This window comes from Mercenaria mercenaria, chromosome 17 (genome assembly GCF_021730395.1).
Source record: "Mercenaria mercenaria strain notata chromosome 17, MADL_Memer_1, whole genome shotgun sequence".
Classification (NCBI taxonomy): Eukaryota; Metazoa; Mollusca; class Bivalvia; order Venerida; family Veneridae; genus Mercenaria; species Mercenaria mercenaria.
Genome location: NC_069377.1, coordinates 34,989,855 through 35,007,177, shown reverse-complemented (window position 1 = coordinate 35,007,177; position 17,323 = coordinate 34,989,855). Strand labels below are relative to the sequence as shown.

Genomic DNA, 17,323 nt, shown 5'->3' with positions numbered 1-17,323 from the left:
AGTAGTTTTATGGAAATTAATTTTCGGAAAGGGTGATATATCGAGGATAATTCTTTGAAATACATTCAGTGGGAAGGAAGGATTTATAAAGTGTGGTTGTTCAACATGGAACAAAAATGAATGTGAGTGTAGAACTATGCCTACGCAGCGCCCCCCTCCCTTTCCCCCACCCCCACGCGACCTCAGAAAAACCCCACGGTCTAACTTGACTGAGGTCAACATTTCCCTTTGTTATTGTCACCTGTAAACTTAATATGTTTTTGAAAAGTCAACCATTTAAAAAGTAAATTTTGAGGATAATCATCAATTTAAACGAAATACAGTGTTCATTTTGATACAATTAAAAACATACAAATATAGGAGCGGGTCTGTGTCGTCCTTGGTCATATTTAGCAGGGGGAATTTTGTTCGATAGGGAGGAAAGGGGTTGTACACCACATCGGATGGATCTGTAACCTTATCAAATATCTTTAAGTTTAAAATGTTTTAATGGTTAGTATCCATGAACGGAAATGAACTATCTACTTCAACTCTTTATAAAATATAACACTTTTAAATTTATCTTTGAATGATATCATCATGTTAGCTTAATGTGACTCGTTGTAGCTTCTGTCAAATCATGTTATGAAATATCCATAAAAACAAGGGTTAGATTGATAGCGAATATCATTTTTCCTTGAACTACATTTTGTTTAGCCGTTTAAATTATAAATTCCGTTAAATATTATGTACTTTAGTCATTCTTGCTCATATATATTTTCATCTTTCTTTGAACTGCACTGATAATTTATCATAATATTTCGCACATTGCTCTTTCGCTGTTTCAGTGTACTTAACGCATTTTTAATTACTTTGTTTGTCTTTTCATTCATATAATTCAATGAATATTTCAAGTGTATATAGTAGTAAGCTTATTGACATAATCAGATGCCCCTGTTTTATTAGATATTTAAAAGTCATTGCGGGGTTCGACAGGGCGAGGATTTGTCTCCGGTCATGTTTTCATTGTATTTAGATGATTTAGAAGAATTTTTATCTACGAAAAATGCATGAAATAAAACTAAATGCTGAAGTTGACAACGCATTTTTATTTTTACAACTACTAGTTTTACTTTTTACTTTTTACGCAGATGATACTATTGATACTATTGTCATTAGCGATAACGAAACGCCTTCCAAAACAGTCTAGATGATTTTGTTTCGTACTGCCGCGCTTGCAAGCTTAATACAAATTTTACAAAGTTCACAATTATTGTTTTCGGAACTAATACGCCACGGTATTATAATTTTATGTTAGGTGGACAACCAGTTGAAGTCGTAAAAACATATAAATATCTAGGAGTTCTGTTCGCTTAATCGGGTAGTTTTTTACAATGCCAAAAAAGGATATTGTTTCACAAGCAAATAAGGCAATATATGCATTTTTTTCAAAATTGATTAAGATTAGATTTATAACATGGAAATTATTTGTGAAAATATTATATATGTATTTGCAATCTAATGCTGTTAAAACCTGATAGAGAAACAACATATGAACTGTTAAACAATGTCAATATTATATATCTTACTTATTGTTTTAGAAACAAAGTTCATTATGAAGTGGGAGTGTTGTGAATTTTATTATAAAGATGGGAGCATTTTTGCTATTTTCGTCATAATGTTTGGGTGAGTGTTCTGAATTTCATTACTAAGAGGTTAATTCAGGGCTTGGTTGTGCCTTCCTTAATGATAGCACATCTGATGTTATCATTGCCCGAGGGCTTTAGCCCGAGTGCCAGTATGAAACTAGGTGTGCCATTATGACTATTTGATACACCAGTCGTTTATTTTTCTTTTCATTACACACTAACTTCATATTTATCTTGGTGTTCTCATTTTACATATTTCCACAAGCCATTAGCATCATTTGTATTCCTTTTTTCATCACAAATGCCATCAATTATTTGACAATCGATCTAAAAAGATTCAGCACCATCTTACCCGCCATATTGGCGTTGCTTCATGACGTCAACGTCGGGACGTGCTGACGTTCCGGTTACACGGAGCCATTATTATTATGGCGCGTGAGGCACACTGCGTCATTATGGGTCCGTTAATGGCGGCCGTAATGGCCGTTTGTAATGGCGTTTTTGTTACTATTTATAGTAAAGTATATAATAAAGAGTTTTATGGTGCATATTAAAGTCCATTATATGAGTAGAAAGGCGCTATTCTTAATAGTGCACATTACCTTTTAGAATTATATCCATAAAGGGAGGTAATAAAACAATATATTCAATAAAACTTTCTTCTGTGTTCTTTAGTATTCGAACGCCTGACTAATATTAGAGGAAACAATTATCGGAAATAAGATTTAACAAGAATTTGATATATTTTATGCTCATAACGAAACATGTGGCAGCCACATTTTACACAAATGTAATATGAGCCTGTAAGTGACAAAAGGTGGAAGGTGAATGTAGCCAGGTGAAGTATAACACGGAAAATCATTATTAAAACACTCTTGATTGTTGTGATGTTAGCTTAACATATGGCCAGGGCATTATGATTTTGGTCGAGTCGAATTCGGGACAAAACTTGCAGGTAACAGGCCAAACTGTTTAACATTAGTCATGTACTATGGTGTTCACTCATATTCCAAGCATAGCTTACATTCATTAATTGTCGACTGCTCTTTCATATTCAACTGAAGTTTCCTGTGTTTTTAGCAGAGCTGGAAAATCTATCTAACACCCGGATGTAAGATGACTCTCTCGTTATAAATGAAGTGTAACGTACTACATATATGTACCGGATTCATAGTAAGACTTGATAAAAATCGAAAACTTTGATAGTTCCTCTTTATAGGTGGAACTACTACACGCTTATTAGACTTTCCTGATTTTAGTGTATTTTTCGAATAAAGGAGATGTAATACTACACACAAACACAACATTTCACTGCAGACGATGAAATTATTCTGTTAAGTATAGCGTCATGCTATTACTTGACCGTCGTTGATTCTGATCACGTTAAATGTTCTATAGTTAATAGACAATTATATTAAAACAAAACATTTGATAAATTTGATATTTAATTCTAACACGACCCACAGCAATTGCCATATAAACATATAGCGAAATCGCCTATATATGAATCTACGATAAAATGTGGCTGGCTGTTACATTTCACCCCTTATGATTGTGACATTTATGATTAGAGATTCTACTTCAGTTCCATTACATACGAATTATTTCAGGGCCAAACGGTTTAAAACAGCATTTCAAAAACATAACTATGATAAAATGTCATACTGACTTATGTGTAGGACCGCAAAACACGTTCTGATCTCTACAAACGATATCAATTAGCTCAATTATGATTCAGCGGTGACGTCATAAATGTATGACATAAAGTATGACGTCATAATGATGTGACGTCATATAAAAGTTAAGTTGTCACTCGTAACACAGGGTTAAATCGCCTAATTTGATGATTCTATTCATAATTAGTTTGCGAGCTGTTAGACTACTTATTTATAATACTTCTCAAAATTCTGATAAAAAAGAAATAATATCTATACGTTCCATTGGCTATGCAACACTTTCTAAACATAGGAGGTAAATTGTAACAGTATATGACCCAAATGACGTATTACGCTGAAAATGTAGTACTGTAAAATACGAATTATTTGCGTTGTTAGAATCGAAATAATAAATATGTTCCAACAATTTTATCAATTAATAAAACATGGGCAGTCGTTTGGATGCGAATAATTAAATCACTCGTGCTACGCACTCGTGATTTAATTATTACGCATCCAAACTCCTGCCCATATTTTATTAACTGAAAAAATATAGGAACAGATTTATTATTTCTTAAGTAAAGAAAGTAGTAGATTGAGCTCTTGGTACAATCATTATAAAAGACGCAGGTGTATCAAATTCTAATGAAATTTAGAATTATTTTCAGTATGAACATTTTGAAATTATATTTCCATCAAACTTATAGTGTGATATTTTTAATTGGATTTAGGCACGGATTCTGGTATACGAGGTATGTGGCCTATGGGGATGATACAGTCTGGCTACCGACTAGATAATCTTTTTTTTTTCTTTTTTAGAAAAAAATTCTGTAAACAATTCTGACTTCATCAGTCCCGGCTCTGATTATCTTATGTTTCGAGAAGAAAAGGGACATAATTATACAAAAATTGAATAGTCTCAAGAGTTCTCTCCTATGAACAAAACATAAGGTCTGAACACAGACTAGGGATGATACAATCTGCGTATTAGCGGTAACGGCCAATATACAAGACTAGACCATTGATAGAGTAGCTTCTGTTTATCATAATAAGCTACTGTACAGCTACTGTGCAGCGCATAGATTGCATGTGATATTTCTCACATTTATAGCAAACCAGTTCTCACCTTTATAACGAGTTTTAAAAACATGATTAAATTAGATACAACAGTATTTTTATGTTTAAACAAATCAAGTTTTATTACAATAATATTCCAATAATGCTGGATTTTTATAAAAAAAAAAGAAAATGCATTCAGGCACCTTTTATGAATATTATATCATTTTGTTATAAATAAAATCCTTTTGTGTTCATAATTCGTTTTTAGTTATTAAAAATGCAACTGATCGCTTCTTTAATTTCTAATAAAATCCAGCAATGATAAATTTTTCTGGTTTTATTTTGTTACTTAGATAAAATCATAATAATTGAATAAAAATGTACTTGTACTTGTACTTATAGCGAGCTCGAGAATCGAGCTTTACGGTAACGCAAGTATACTTGCACACTTGGCGATGGATTTGAAAAGTTTCGTCGGAAGTTTTTAAAAAGCGCGCCCTAGCGGATAGGTGCTCACAGGAAGTACTTCTTTCCGGAGTGAATACAGAACTTCATTCAATTGCTAAAAATTATTCATCACTCAACAATAATGAAAGAATGATTTCAAGTTGTTTAAAAAAAATATTATTTTAATTTAAAAGATCAAGCATCGGCCAGAAAATGGAAAAAAATGTCATTAATAAGCAGAAAGATAAGGGAACGCGATAATGACGTCACCGTGACACCGGCTTCCCATTAATTTTGCAACGTATGACATTCATTGTTATAGGTATGGTGACACTAAATGTAGACTTTTTCAAGTGAATAGGTTCTCCTGAATTCTTGTGAGTAGTGAATAGTTTCTTTGTGACAATGATGCATATTTTTAGCTTAATCCGATTTCTTTGAGCTCGCTTTGAGGCTTTGCCTTATTTCATATTATTAAAGGTGAGAGTTTTCTAACAGGTTGCTGTAAGAGTTATAATTACAGATATCTGTACTCCCCTCAAATCGTACCCAACGGACATGAACTATCACAATATAACGTTACCATAATGTTAAGTATCATAATATAATACGAACAACATTTCAATGATAATAGTTTAATTTGTTGTAAGCGTCTTGGTTGTCAACTGAACATGTACAAAACATTCGTATATAATCATCATAAATATAAATACAACATTATACATTTTATTCGAAAATAAATTGACGAATATGTTTCATTTCACTCATATTATTAAGTTAACTATAATCAACAGGTTATTTTATGTACCCAACGAAAATAATACCATGAAATTACATTCACTTCTCGTATACACTGAACCGATTTTAAAAATCCCAGTGATTTTCTATATAGCTAATCGACATATAACTATCGCGCCTCGAAATCCGTTCAGTGTATAATATTTATATACAAAATGGAACACGCACATTTAAAGTATTAAAACTTAATATTAAAAATTTTCTATGGGCATGCTAACAGTCGAGTGACCAAGCGCTGAAGTGAGAAAATCGTGCTCAACAGAGCGCGAAATATCGCCCCGCAGTGGTCCGTCAGGAACAATACGAGGGAAACAATTCTTTTCTAATTTATGAACCCTTATCAGACCGGAACAGACAGGATACAGTTTATTGGGGATTCAGATGCCTGACATTTTTTTTTTTAGTTATTTCGTTAAAACGAAATGCTATTCTTAATCTGTAATTCTTAATATTGTAATCCTTACTTTCTGAAATTTTAACATCCGTGTCCGGAAATGAAATAGCTACTTCAACTGCACTTCATTAAACTTTTCATTATATTCGACTTTAAAATGAAATTTTCCGGGAAGCTAATAGTGGCACGTTATAATTTCTGTCAGGTCAGGTTTTGAAAAATCCATAAAAGCGTAAGCTTTAAATTGATAGATAATATAATATTTTTTATTTTTTCCAGATGAAAGTCAATGTGACTGATGACTGAACAATGATTCACTGTCGCTTATTTGTGGAGCCGCCGTAGCGCAGTGGTAGCGCGTCCGCCTTGAGATCGAAGGGTCCCGGGTTCGATCCCGACCACTGCCTTGGTGGTAGTGTCCTTAGGCAAGACACTTTAATTCCACATTGCCTCTCTCTCTGCTCTTAGAGGTTGGTTCCTTCTGGAATGAGTCTCGAGAGCCATTAATATAAGTTGTAAGAACTTGTTTGGCAATCGAGAATAAATAAATTAATATAAACTAGCTTATTTTCAGTTATAATACGCATTTATCAAAGTTTCTTTATAATACGCATTAGTCAAAGTTTCTTTGAAATACGCATTAGTCAAAGTTTCTTGTTCTGAGCAAGGTAGGCGTGGATGTGCAAAGGATTACACATATTTTCATTGTCGTACATAGGTAATTTATTATAAAAATGGCTCGTTTAGACCAAACTAATTGAAATGCGATTGAATTCAACATAGTTTACATTATGAAGTTATGTCTTTTTTACCAACCGTAGAGTGCTCATATTGTACTTCGGTTACTTATGATAAGTGTAATTCATCTGAATCTCAAACAGTGATTTTCTTCTGAATTAAATCTTTACTTGTGATATATCATAACTTTTCTGATCGCGATGGAAATCGTTGATCGTTCCAACAAATATAAGTCAATCGAATATATTAAAGTGATAGACAAAAGGACATTATTTGGCTAAAATTCAATCAAAGATGTTTGGTATTTCTATTTCACACAGTTTTTGCATTTTCTCACAAAAACCGTAAAGCTTGAATACGTAACTAATGCGTCTTTATCTTGCGCTGGAGATATAGAGCTTAGATAGCATGTGTCATCACTTATATCGAAATCAAAGCTTACACAGTCTGGTTCTTGTAAGCAGAAGTCCATGCAGGTTTGCTCTGTGTGATCATCTTCTTGGTCGACCTCGTAATCTTGGTCGATGTAATATCCTGGAATTCTTACAAATTCCTGACTATATTCTGTGCATGCTGAAAATAATGATGCAATTTAATTTTAAGATATTTGTGGAAAGATTAATACTGTCAAACATGACCTGTGAAAGAAACCCCAAAAAACATGAGACACATTATTATATTAAAACACCATAGAATCCGAACAACAAATTTGAAAACGAAGTAAAGTATTTTTCCAAATCTACAGATTTGTTTTGCTGATAATTCAGCAAATGTTTAGTACGCCAGATAAAACAATCACCAGTTTTTAATAATTTCAGAAAGACGATTGTACAGATAGGGATATAATTTTGTAACATTCCAAACTTCTTATACAATATGTATATATTCAGTGCATGTCGCTGATCGATAAGAAGGAAACTACAAACGTACTTCTTACGATACGTGACAATTAAGATGTAAACAAAGTCTGTGGAAAGATCATTTCGAAACATAAGAAGCAAATTAGCAATATAATTTCAGACTCGGTTTCATTCATAAGACTTAAGTGATGAAATGTGCATCACCTCTAAAGCACCCTAGCACCGGCTTAAGCGGAATTCAATTATAGTAAAGATAAATGTACTCCATGATCCATAATCATTTTACAAAAGATACAGAATGAAAATGAATAAAATAACAGTATCAAAAACAAAAGACAAAAAAAAAAAAACAACAAAAAAATAACAACAAAAAACTCAAACTTATATACGACCTACGCTTTCAATTATATACAGTATTTGACAATAGAAAAAAAATGATATAATCAGGTCGTCCAGCAATAAAACTGAAAATGTTGTAGGTCTGGTTTGATTAGGTCTGTTTCCGGACCGTAGTGGAAATTGTGAAGCAGACAAACGGATAATAGAACTCGTTGGATCAGGTTTTATCAGCTGAAGGCTGTTCATAATTCAAGCTGTTAAAGTAAATATTGTTCATTGAAAAAAGCAACAACTTATGTTGTCTTAGCAACATAAAATTAAGATGTAGTAAACTGATAAAATGGCTGCCCTTGATCTTTTTACAGGGAAAACTAGAGCTTTCACTAAAGGTGATGAATGTACATCCCCCCCCCCCCCCCCCCCCCCCATCCCCGCATGCACTGACACAGTACATTGCAATCTGACGCACACAAGATTGCATAATCATGTGGACTGTATGGATATAGACTGTATACAGCATAGTAACAAAAAACAAAGTTCCATAACTATGCAGAATATTTATCTAAAAGAACTTAACATGCACCATGCACAACTAGGGTTGGTACTGATCTCTTGTGTGGAGTTTCATTAACTTGTGTGCAAGGGTTCGGAAGATTAGGCGCGCACAAGATTGCATATGCAGACTGTATGTACATAGTATGTTAACAAGAAACAAAGTCCCATAACTCTGCATATTTTGTTGTTGAAAAAACCTAACATGCACAACTACTGTTGTTACTGATCACTTGTGTGAAGTTTCCTTAAATTGTGTCAAGGGGATGAGGAGAGATGGTGTGCACAAGATTGTGTCTATGTATATAGTATAGTAACAAAAACAAACAAAGTCCCGTAACTCTGCATATTTTTTTTCTGAAAGAACCTAACATGCCCCATGCACAACTACTGTTGTTACTGATCACTTGTGTGAAGTTTCATTAAACTGTGTCAAGGGGATCAGGAGAGATGGTGCGCACAAGATTGTGTCTATGTATATAGTATAGTAACAAAAAACAAAGTTCCGTAACCATGCAATTTTTTTCTGAAAGAACCTAACATGCACCATGCACAACTACTGTTGTTACTGATCACTTGAGTGAAGTTTCATTAAACTGTGTCAAGGGAATCAGGAGAGATAATGAGCACAAGATTGTGTCTATGTATATAGTAAAGTAACAAAAAACAAAGTCCCGTAACTCTGCAATTCTTTTTTCTGAAAGAACCAAACATGCCCCATGCACAACTACTGTTGTTACTGATCACTTGTGTGAAGTTTCATTAAACTGTGTCAAGGGGATCGGGAGAGATGGTGAGCACAAGATTGTGTCTATGTATATAGTATAGTAACAAAAACAAAGTCCCGTAACTCTGCATTTTTTGGAAAGAACCTAACATGCCCCATGCACAACTACTGTTGTTACTGATCACTTGTGTGAAGTTTCATTAAATTGTGTCAAGGGGATGAGGAGAGATGATGCGCACAAGATTGTGTCTACGGACAGACAGACGGACAGACGGACGGTGGACAGACATACAGACAGACAGATAGACAACCTGAAACCAGTATACACCCCTCCCCCTTACAACTTTGTTGTCGGGGGTGGGGGGTACAAATAGTATTCTCCAAATTTCCTGCCATGGATAAAATTGATTTCATGAAAATAATCATTTGTACATTTTAACGTTATTTGATGTTCCATCTGATGTGAATTACATGACAGATAAACAGACGTGCAGACGGTCAAATAGAGAATATAATAAAAATAACATTCCGAAATACTGATGAAAAATGGCGTATACCCAAAACAAACAAAACACTTTCTAACTTAAATTTAAACGATACGTCGTAGAAAAGTTAATCGATCTAAGGTTCCACTGATGGAGATAAACTTTTCGGAGATGAGCCTGGCATACTTATGCCTAGAAAGAAAATAACATAATACTCTATCTATCCTGGCTTTTCATTATTGTAAATATTCATCCGTCCACCTTATAAACATATGCATTATTGTTGTGTAAAAACAAGCACATAAGAGTGTATCGAGTGTATATTATAGATTTTAAAGTAGCTATTGAACAGTAGATGGACATGACTTTCAAATATTTTGGGATTATCAATATCTTAGTCCATTACACCCGTATATCGATGTGTGTAATGTTCACTGTTTTTGTGTTGATAAAATATTTCGAGACTTTGTGACTGAAATTATACGCAGAACTCTACATAGAAGATTGACTAATTGAAAAAAAAAAGCTTGTGAGATACAAACGTTGCGGTTCGGGCAAGTTATGTGGACACTTATTACAAGGAAAATGCGTATTCTTCCAAAAAATCCGAAATATCTCAATTAGTATATTTCGCATGTAACCGTAGAGGGATCGATCCCGATTAACGTCGCTTCGCGACGAAAATTGGTAGGATCGATTCCTTATTAGAATAACATTTCAAAAATTGGATTGAATGTAATCCATCAGTACCTTTTCAAGTAAAGGCAGGTTGAAGTGAAACATTAGTAGAGGGCTAATAATCAGACATTTTGCAATTTAGTCTCCATTTACAAATTATGGCTTCACAACTATTAGCTGAGTATTGTATTGTCCTTTTTCAATTTCTATTAATTCGTACTTCGCTGGCTAATTTTAAGATCTAGAAGACAGAGAGACAATAAAACCCTTATATATCCAGCATAATAAAAACTGATTTCATGGCGAACGCTTCAAGTAAATGGTTATATAATTTTCTCACAGGAACAAAAATATAATGAACAGAACTACAAGCTTATAATCTGAATGTTGTAACAGCTGTTATTATCAGTCAGCAACTCAAGGCCAGAGTCGAAAATAGAACTGGAAGCTCAAACTGGCCTAAGTCGCTCACCTGAAGAGGACAATGAACATCTGACCTAAGGCTTGCTTCTGACTTAGATTTGTCCTTTTAGAAGTTCATGAAAATAAAGCTTATCCAAAAGCTTTTTTAACTATATTTTGCTGTGACGGCCAGAAAGTGCGTTACCATAGTCTGATAGAATAAAATTAAAGATATATATTTTTTTTTCTATTTTTATAAAAACTGTGTCCCCTAAAAGGAATCAAGCAGATCCATTTGAACAAATTTGGGGAAACACCCTAAATGACGTTACAGACCCACTTTGATGAAGACCCATTAAGCGCTTTCTGACCATCAAATGTGTTCTATGGTTTGGCCTGGTGTTATCAGTACTTTCTTTTCTCAAGATTAAAAAGCGATTGTTGAAACGATGATTTTTAAATTTAATTTAATTTCGTACTAGATCATAAGAAAACGTACACTTCTGAGGATAAAACTGGCTATAGACTTTTGATTCAGTGTCCATGTTAATAATGCAATATTATTTGGTATAATTCCTTTTTATACTATTGTGACAACAATTATTTTATCTTTATTGTTAAGCGAGTTCTTATGAATTTTATTTTAGAATAAATATAATGAACTATATTTGAAAATGTAAAAGACCAATGTAAAAAAAATAATGTCATTACACATCTCAGAAGAGGAAATTCCACACTATATTCTTATAGCTGTATAAATTACAGGATAACATGTACTTGATTATTAATGACAATCCTGTCGGTCAATTCTGAATGATATTTTCAAAACAGGGTAATTGAAAAAGAAAAATGAATAAACTTTCAAATAAACAGTAATGAGAAAAACTGTTTCTGATAAAAACCTAACTATTCGTTTCTTTACAAAATATTCTCGAAATGCATAAAATAAAATGGAAATATCTAGCATATTAGCGAACAGTCTGATCCTTTATCACATGCGTTCTTGGTATATACTGGCTACTTTGACAATTACCAGTTAGTATATCAATGTACTTTATTTGTTCATTGCAAATATATAGTATACACGTATAGTACATTATGCTGACTGATAGATCAGATGGTCAAGCTGGAAATGGATGATCAGGTTTGCTTCCAGTAATCACAGGGTAATAACACATATGAAACGATGATTCTTAATAAACTGACAATAAGCTACCTGCTATGACAACCAACCGCTACGAACATCCCCCTTTAATGGTATTTCCATATTCCGTTCTTTTTCGGCGACGCCGTCTAAATTCGTTTTCGTTACCTATGCCACGTGACTTCAGTTTGCAAATCATTCTACTTGATAACGCATTATAGATAATTTATCAAAATGGAAGATTTATGCAACACTCTGCCTGATTGGACGAGAGTGTCAATTTCTTTCACTCTGTTCATTGTGCTACGCTGAGTGAAATGTAGACAAAGCGTTTATCCTAAACGACGCTGTTAACAGTTTTTTAAGCTAACTTTGGCTCAGTATATTTAGCAAGAATATTGATATATCTCAAAATGATATGTAAGTTTAATAAATATGATAAAAACCTGTTCAAATACCAACATATATCAAATCAAAGAAAGCGCTGAATACGGTCTGCGTATCACATGAATAAGGGTGTGATAAGAGTCTTTTTATGTAGAGAAGTGCTTTTTAAAAGATTTTCCTTGTTACAATTGTCGTCTGTATATGAAAAGGTTTCTTGCTTTTGTGACTTATTCAGATTGCATATTAAAATGAATACTTGTTTGCTTTGATATATTTGTTATAAATTATTTAACTGATTTATTATATATGAATATTTTTCTTTAGTATGGTATGCAAATATTGAACTCAGTTGAAATCTGTTTTATTATTTATATGCTATATAATGAATGAATCTCATTACACTGAAATGAAGGTACGCTGCATACCGTTTATCTATGTGATATGACTACGGTCAAACACTGCTTATGAAACAGAAATATTGAAATAATTGTATGTTTTGCTTGACCTTCACTTTTTATAGGTGTGACGTCATTGTCCAAAGATTCATGAATAGCGAATATGCATTTGTTAAAGCGGGATCAGTAGAAATAAATAAAAATAATAAATAAAAGAATCCTTTAATTGATTTTTTCTCATGTATTCTAATCAAACTTGATTTGTAGCATCTTTATTATGCCCGCAGCCAACTTTGTTCAGCTGGGACATTTGACCCCTTTTAGGGGCTGCTAGAGCTAAAACTAGAAATGCCTTTATACAGCGTCTCATGAACAGCTTGGTGGATCTTTTTCATACTTGGTCTGGAGCATCATTATAAGGTCCTCTTCCAAATTTATTCATACATGAACTTGGGCCCTATTAGGGACCACTATAGCTAAAAGTAGATATGCCTTCCTTCGCATTAACCACTAAAATGAAATGGATTTTTATCAAACTCGATGAGTAACAATATTGTAGTGTCTCCTGCTATTTTGTTACAAATGGGGATAGGGACCAATTTAGCTAAAAATATAAACACGTTTAATGACCTCTTCTCATGAACCACTTCATGAATCTTCATCAAACTACTGCTGTAATTATTCGTCTAAGGATAAACGAAACAAAAATTGCAACCCTACGAAACCTTTGCGAAAAATTAAAAGAGAACCATTTAAATTGTTAAAGTGCGGTGTTTAGTTTTGCAATTTGAAAAATGTTAAATGTAAGATGAATGTTAGATGAAAAATTCATAAACTTCTTTCCTTATTACAATTCGCCGATCATCATTTTCAAAGATATTTCTTGTTGGCTTTAAAGACGGTCAATCTCCCTACCCCGTTTGATGAAATTATTGAGAGAATAACAATAATGCTATTGACCAAGTTTGATGAAGATTCATCAAGCGGTACATGAGAAGTCGATTAAAAGTGATTTTTTTTTGTTTTAGCCCTTGAGGTCCCTTAAATGGGTCGACAGCCCCCATTGGAACAAAAGTAGAAAAATATTCAGCACAAAGATTGATAAAGATCCATAAAGCGGTTCATGAAGAAGTCATTAAATGGTATTTATATCTTTAGCTGTAGCAGCCCCTAAATAGGTCAAGTGTCCCAGCTTGAACATACTTTTGAGACGACTTAATAATGATGTTACAGACAAAGTTTGATATAGCTCTATCAAACGATTCATGAAAAGTTGATTAAAGTCTTTTTATTTCTCTTTAAACATCTGGTCTGGCAGTGGGAAGACTCAAGATATAGTTTAATTTATATATAACTGATCTGAATTTGCGGAAGTGACATACAGGGTGGCAGAAGAAAGAATTACGACCATCATTCAAGTCAACATAATATACATATATTAGGTACGGAATAAAGAGAGTGGATGAATTGACCAAGAGTCTAAGTATGTCATGGCATGAAATATTCAATTATTTTATAATATAAGCATGTATGTATCTTTTAGGAGTTAGTGTTTCTACATTGAGGACTTTTCGGTATAGAGAGGTTATATGTAACCAATAGAACCTGACTACGAACCAAGGCAGACGTTTTGATTAAGATGTTGTTTTCCAATTAATCTTTTTCAGGAGTTCAAGTTAAGTTGGATTTATTGTGAAGTCAGTGAACTATTTTCACAACTATTGTGAAATATAAATAAAATCTGGAATGTAGATCCCTCGGAAGCACCGAGAACAAGGCAAACAGTGAAAATTGCAGACTCGGTTTGATTGAGTCTGTTCATGAGCAGTAATGGAAAATGCAACACTGCCAACGCCCCCTAGCACCGGCTTAACAAGTATTCAATCTTCAAATCTAAATGTGTTGAAATCAATGATCCCGAAGGACCAGAAAATATTAAAACACTGGGATAATGTCATAAACAAAAGAAATGTCTTACGGCAGAACACTTCGTCCATACTGTCACTACACTCATAATTGCAGTCGCATTCCTTCGCCTGGGAACCATTGCTACATTGGTAATCTTTATCTGAATATTAGCATAAATGTTCAATTATTTATTACGTTTCTAACTCTAGCCTCAAGTCATTTCTTTCAAACTGGACAAAAACAGTACATCAGAACGTACATGTGTACTTGGTGCATTCAAATATATCGTATTTATATTATGAATAAATATCACGCATAAATGTTTGATACTGAAATACCTTTCACAGGTACAATTTTGTAAATGTAGTTAATTGTTTAAATGTCACACATAAATGTTTAATTCTGCAACGAAGAACTCTATATTTAGCAGGTATATCATTGTGTTATATATTAATGTATTTTGGACTAAAAACCACACAAAGGTATCTAACAATAATAAGACACCTGTATCTAATGTATAAATAATTCTGTAATACATTTTAATGGTTTATGAGTAGGTGACAAACAAAAATGTTAAATTTCACGAGAACCTTTAAGCCATAAATTGTATATTCTTGTAATTAAGTGTTGATGCATAGTGCTAAGGAGATAAAAATAAAATGTATAAGACCAAGGACGAAGCCCACAACTGATGTGTCAACTACAATGCATCATTGCATGTACGGGTATACCCGTCCCACATTCACGTCAGCATATTTCAAAGTAAAACAAGACATTTTGTAGAATAAATTTGTTCATTTGTATGCATCTTTTTTTTTCTAAAAATTATAGGTTTTGTATACATTCTGTAAACAATAAAGCCTCTAAACTATTCTGTCAAAACCAAGGTGATTTCCAGGAAAGTGCCTTGGCAAATAAGTGTACATAACGTTATTGGTTCCTCGGCAGCGAAAGGGTTAATATAAGAATGTGTCAGTATGAATCATACGGCCTGGGGGAAATTGTTATCTTCAAAATTTGGCTAGCGTGGTTGTCTAGCGGATAAGATGTCGGCAGCTCAGTCAAGGGGTCCTGGGTTCGAGCCTCACTGGGGTCACGACAATGACTTCTTATATGACACTAGTACTGGTTTTTCTAGAAAGTGAACTCCAGAGTGGTTCCAATAAGCCGGAAGCTTTCATCACAATCGAGCTAAATAAGTTAGTATAAACTAAACGCGATATTTAGATGGGTCACGTTTTTTTTTTAAAAATATATGTCTTTAAAATGAACTTACTATAGCATCTCTTTACTTTGGCTTTATCTTCTTTGCAAACATATCCATATTCACATGACTGAAGATAGATAGATTGTGTGTTTGTATCACAGCTAGGAAAATATCATTCAAACGTAGAAAAAATATCTTGTCTTGATTTAGCTTTGTATCTACATTTCTGATATTTTCGCTTTTCTTAAGGTAGTAAATTGTTTCGTATTGTTTATTATTTTCTGGTTATAAAACTCTTTAGATTAAATGTCTTCATAAACGCGTTAGGGAAACTGATTGGATTAGAAAATATAAACTTTGTTCAACTTGGAGAATTTTCAATAACAATCTGTTTTTTAATATATATAATTACCCTACGATACATTTTATGTTGGTAACACAAATGAAAAAGGCAACAACAACACTCAAGTCGTATTACAACGTCCGATTCAAAACACATTCGCCGACATTTTTCAGCCATAGTCAAATAGAGAATATGCTTATATAACATTAATAGTTTCTTCTAATAGTATTATGATCCCCTTTCAAAACTGTTCAGCTACAATAAGGTATTCCTTAAACTTTTGTAACAATATATTGCTTGACCATAAATCGGTAACGAGCTATCTTTATCCAAAAATGTCCGAATATTGTATAACTGAATTAAAAACATTGCATTTTCTTAAACACAATGTATTTATTTCTGCTAACAGCGTTACCATTTGTTTAGATTTTAATCAATTGAAACCCTATATCATCATGACAATAATAATTTAATTTCCAACTTTATGCTAATTTAAATTCATTTCCACAAACCTTTGGGTTCTTTTCCCTGCAACGTTTCCTGCATATGGTATGTATGTCACTCACCACGAATATCAGAATGAATGGCTGAAAGAGAAATACTTGCCATCTTGTATTACTTATATTTGAAATAAGATTTTATTGAACGAAAATGAACAAGTTATAATATAAATGGATAAAATCTCTGTAAAAATGTTTCGTTTTTGAATATAACCTAATAATGTTAATTAAAACAGTTATCTTAAAATCCTATTTGATTGTAACATATGTTATTCGCTTAAAATGACTAATCTATTGGTACCAAAAAAATAAAAAAGGGATTTTGAATGTGCTAAATGTATTGATACGTTTCTTTTTTGTACTAAAAGCCATCATTTAATCCGAACTGAAAAATCATTATAAACTCTTCTGAACATTTATTATCACATTAAGCCCGTGCTTGTCGTTTAAACAGACGGCGAATGAAACGCTTAGTATATGTCTCTAGTTTCAAAGTATTGTTCTCAAATTTCTCAAATTTCAAACCGGAGGTGGGCTACCTTGCCGACTGACACAGTTTACTAGAATGTTTTTATATGTATATATATTTGAGGATACAAAAAAAAAAAATCTTAACAATCTTTACAATTCATTGGTCAGAGGTTCGAATCCCGGTGGAGGCACTGGAAATTTCTTAG

General features: G+C 33.1%; 1 long non-coding RNA gene across 1 annotated transcript; it reads right to left on the bottom strand.

The window, feature by feature from the left end:
• Positions 1–5,571: 5,571 nt before the first annotated feature.
• Positions 5,572–16,762, bottom strand: LOC123536843 (uncharacterized). Its single transcript, XR_008368160.1, has 4 exons — positions 16,659–16,762; positions 15,873–15,930; positions 14,667–14,756; positions 5,572–7,292 (listed from the first exon to the last, which is right to left on the bottom strand). It is a non-coding gene; the product is annotated as an uncharacterized LOC123536843 (long non-coding RNA).
• Between the last annotated feature and the right edge of the window lie 561 nt (positions 16,763–17,323).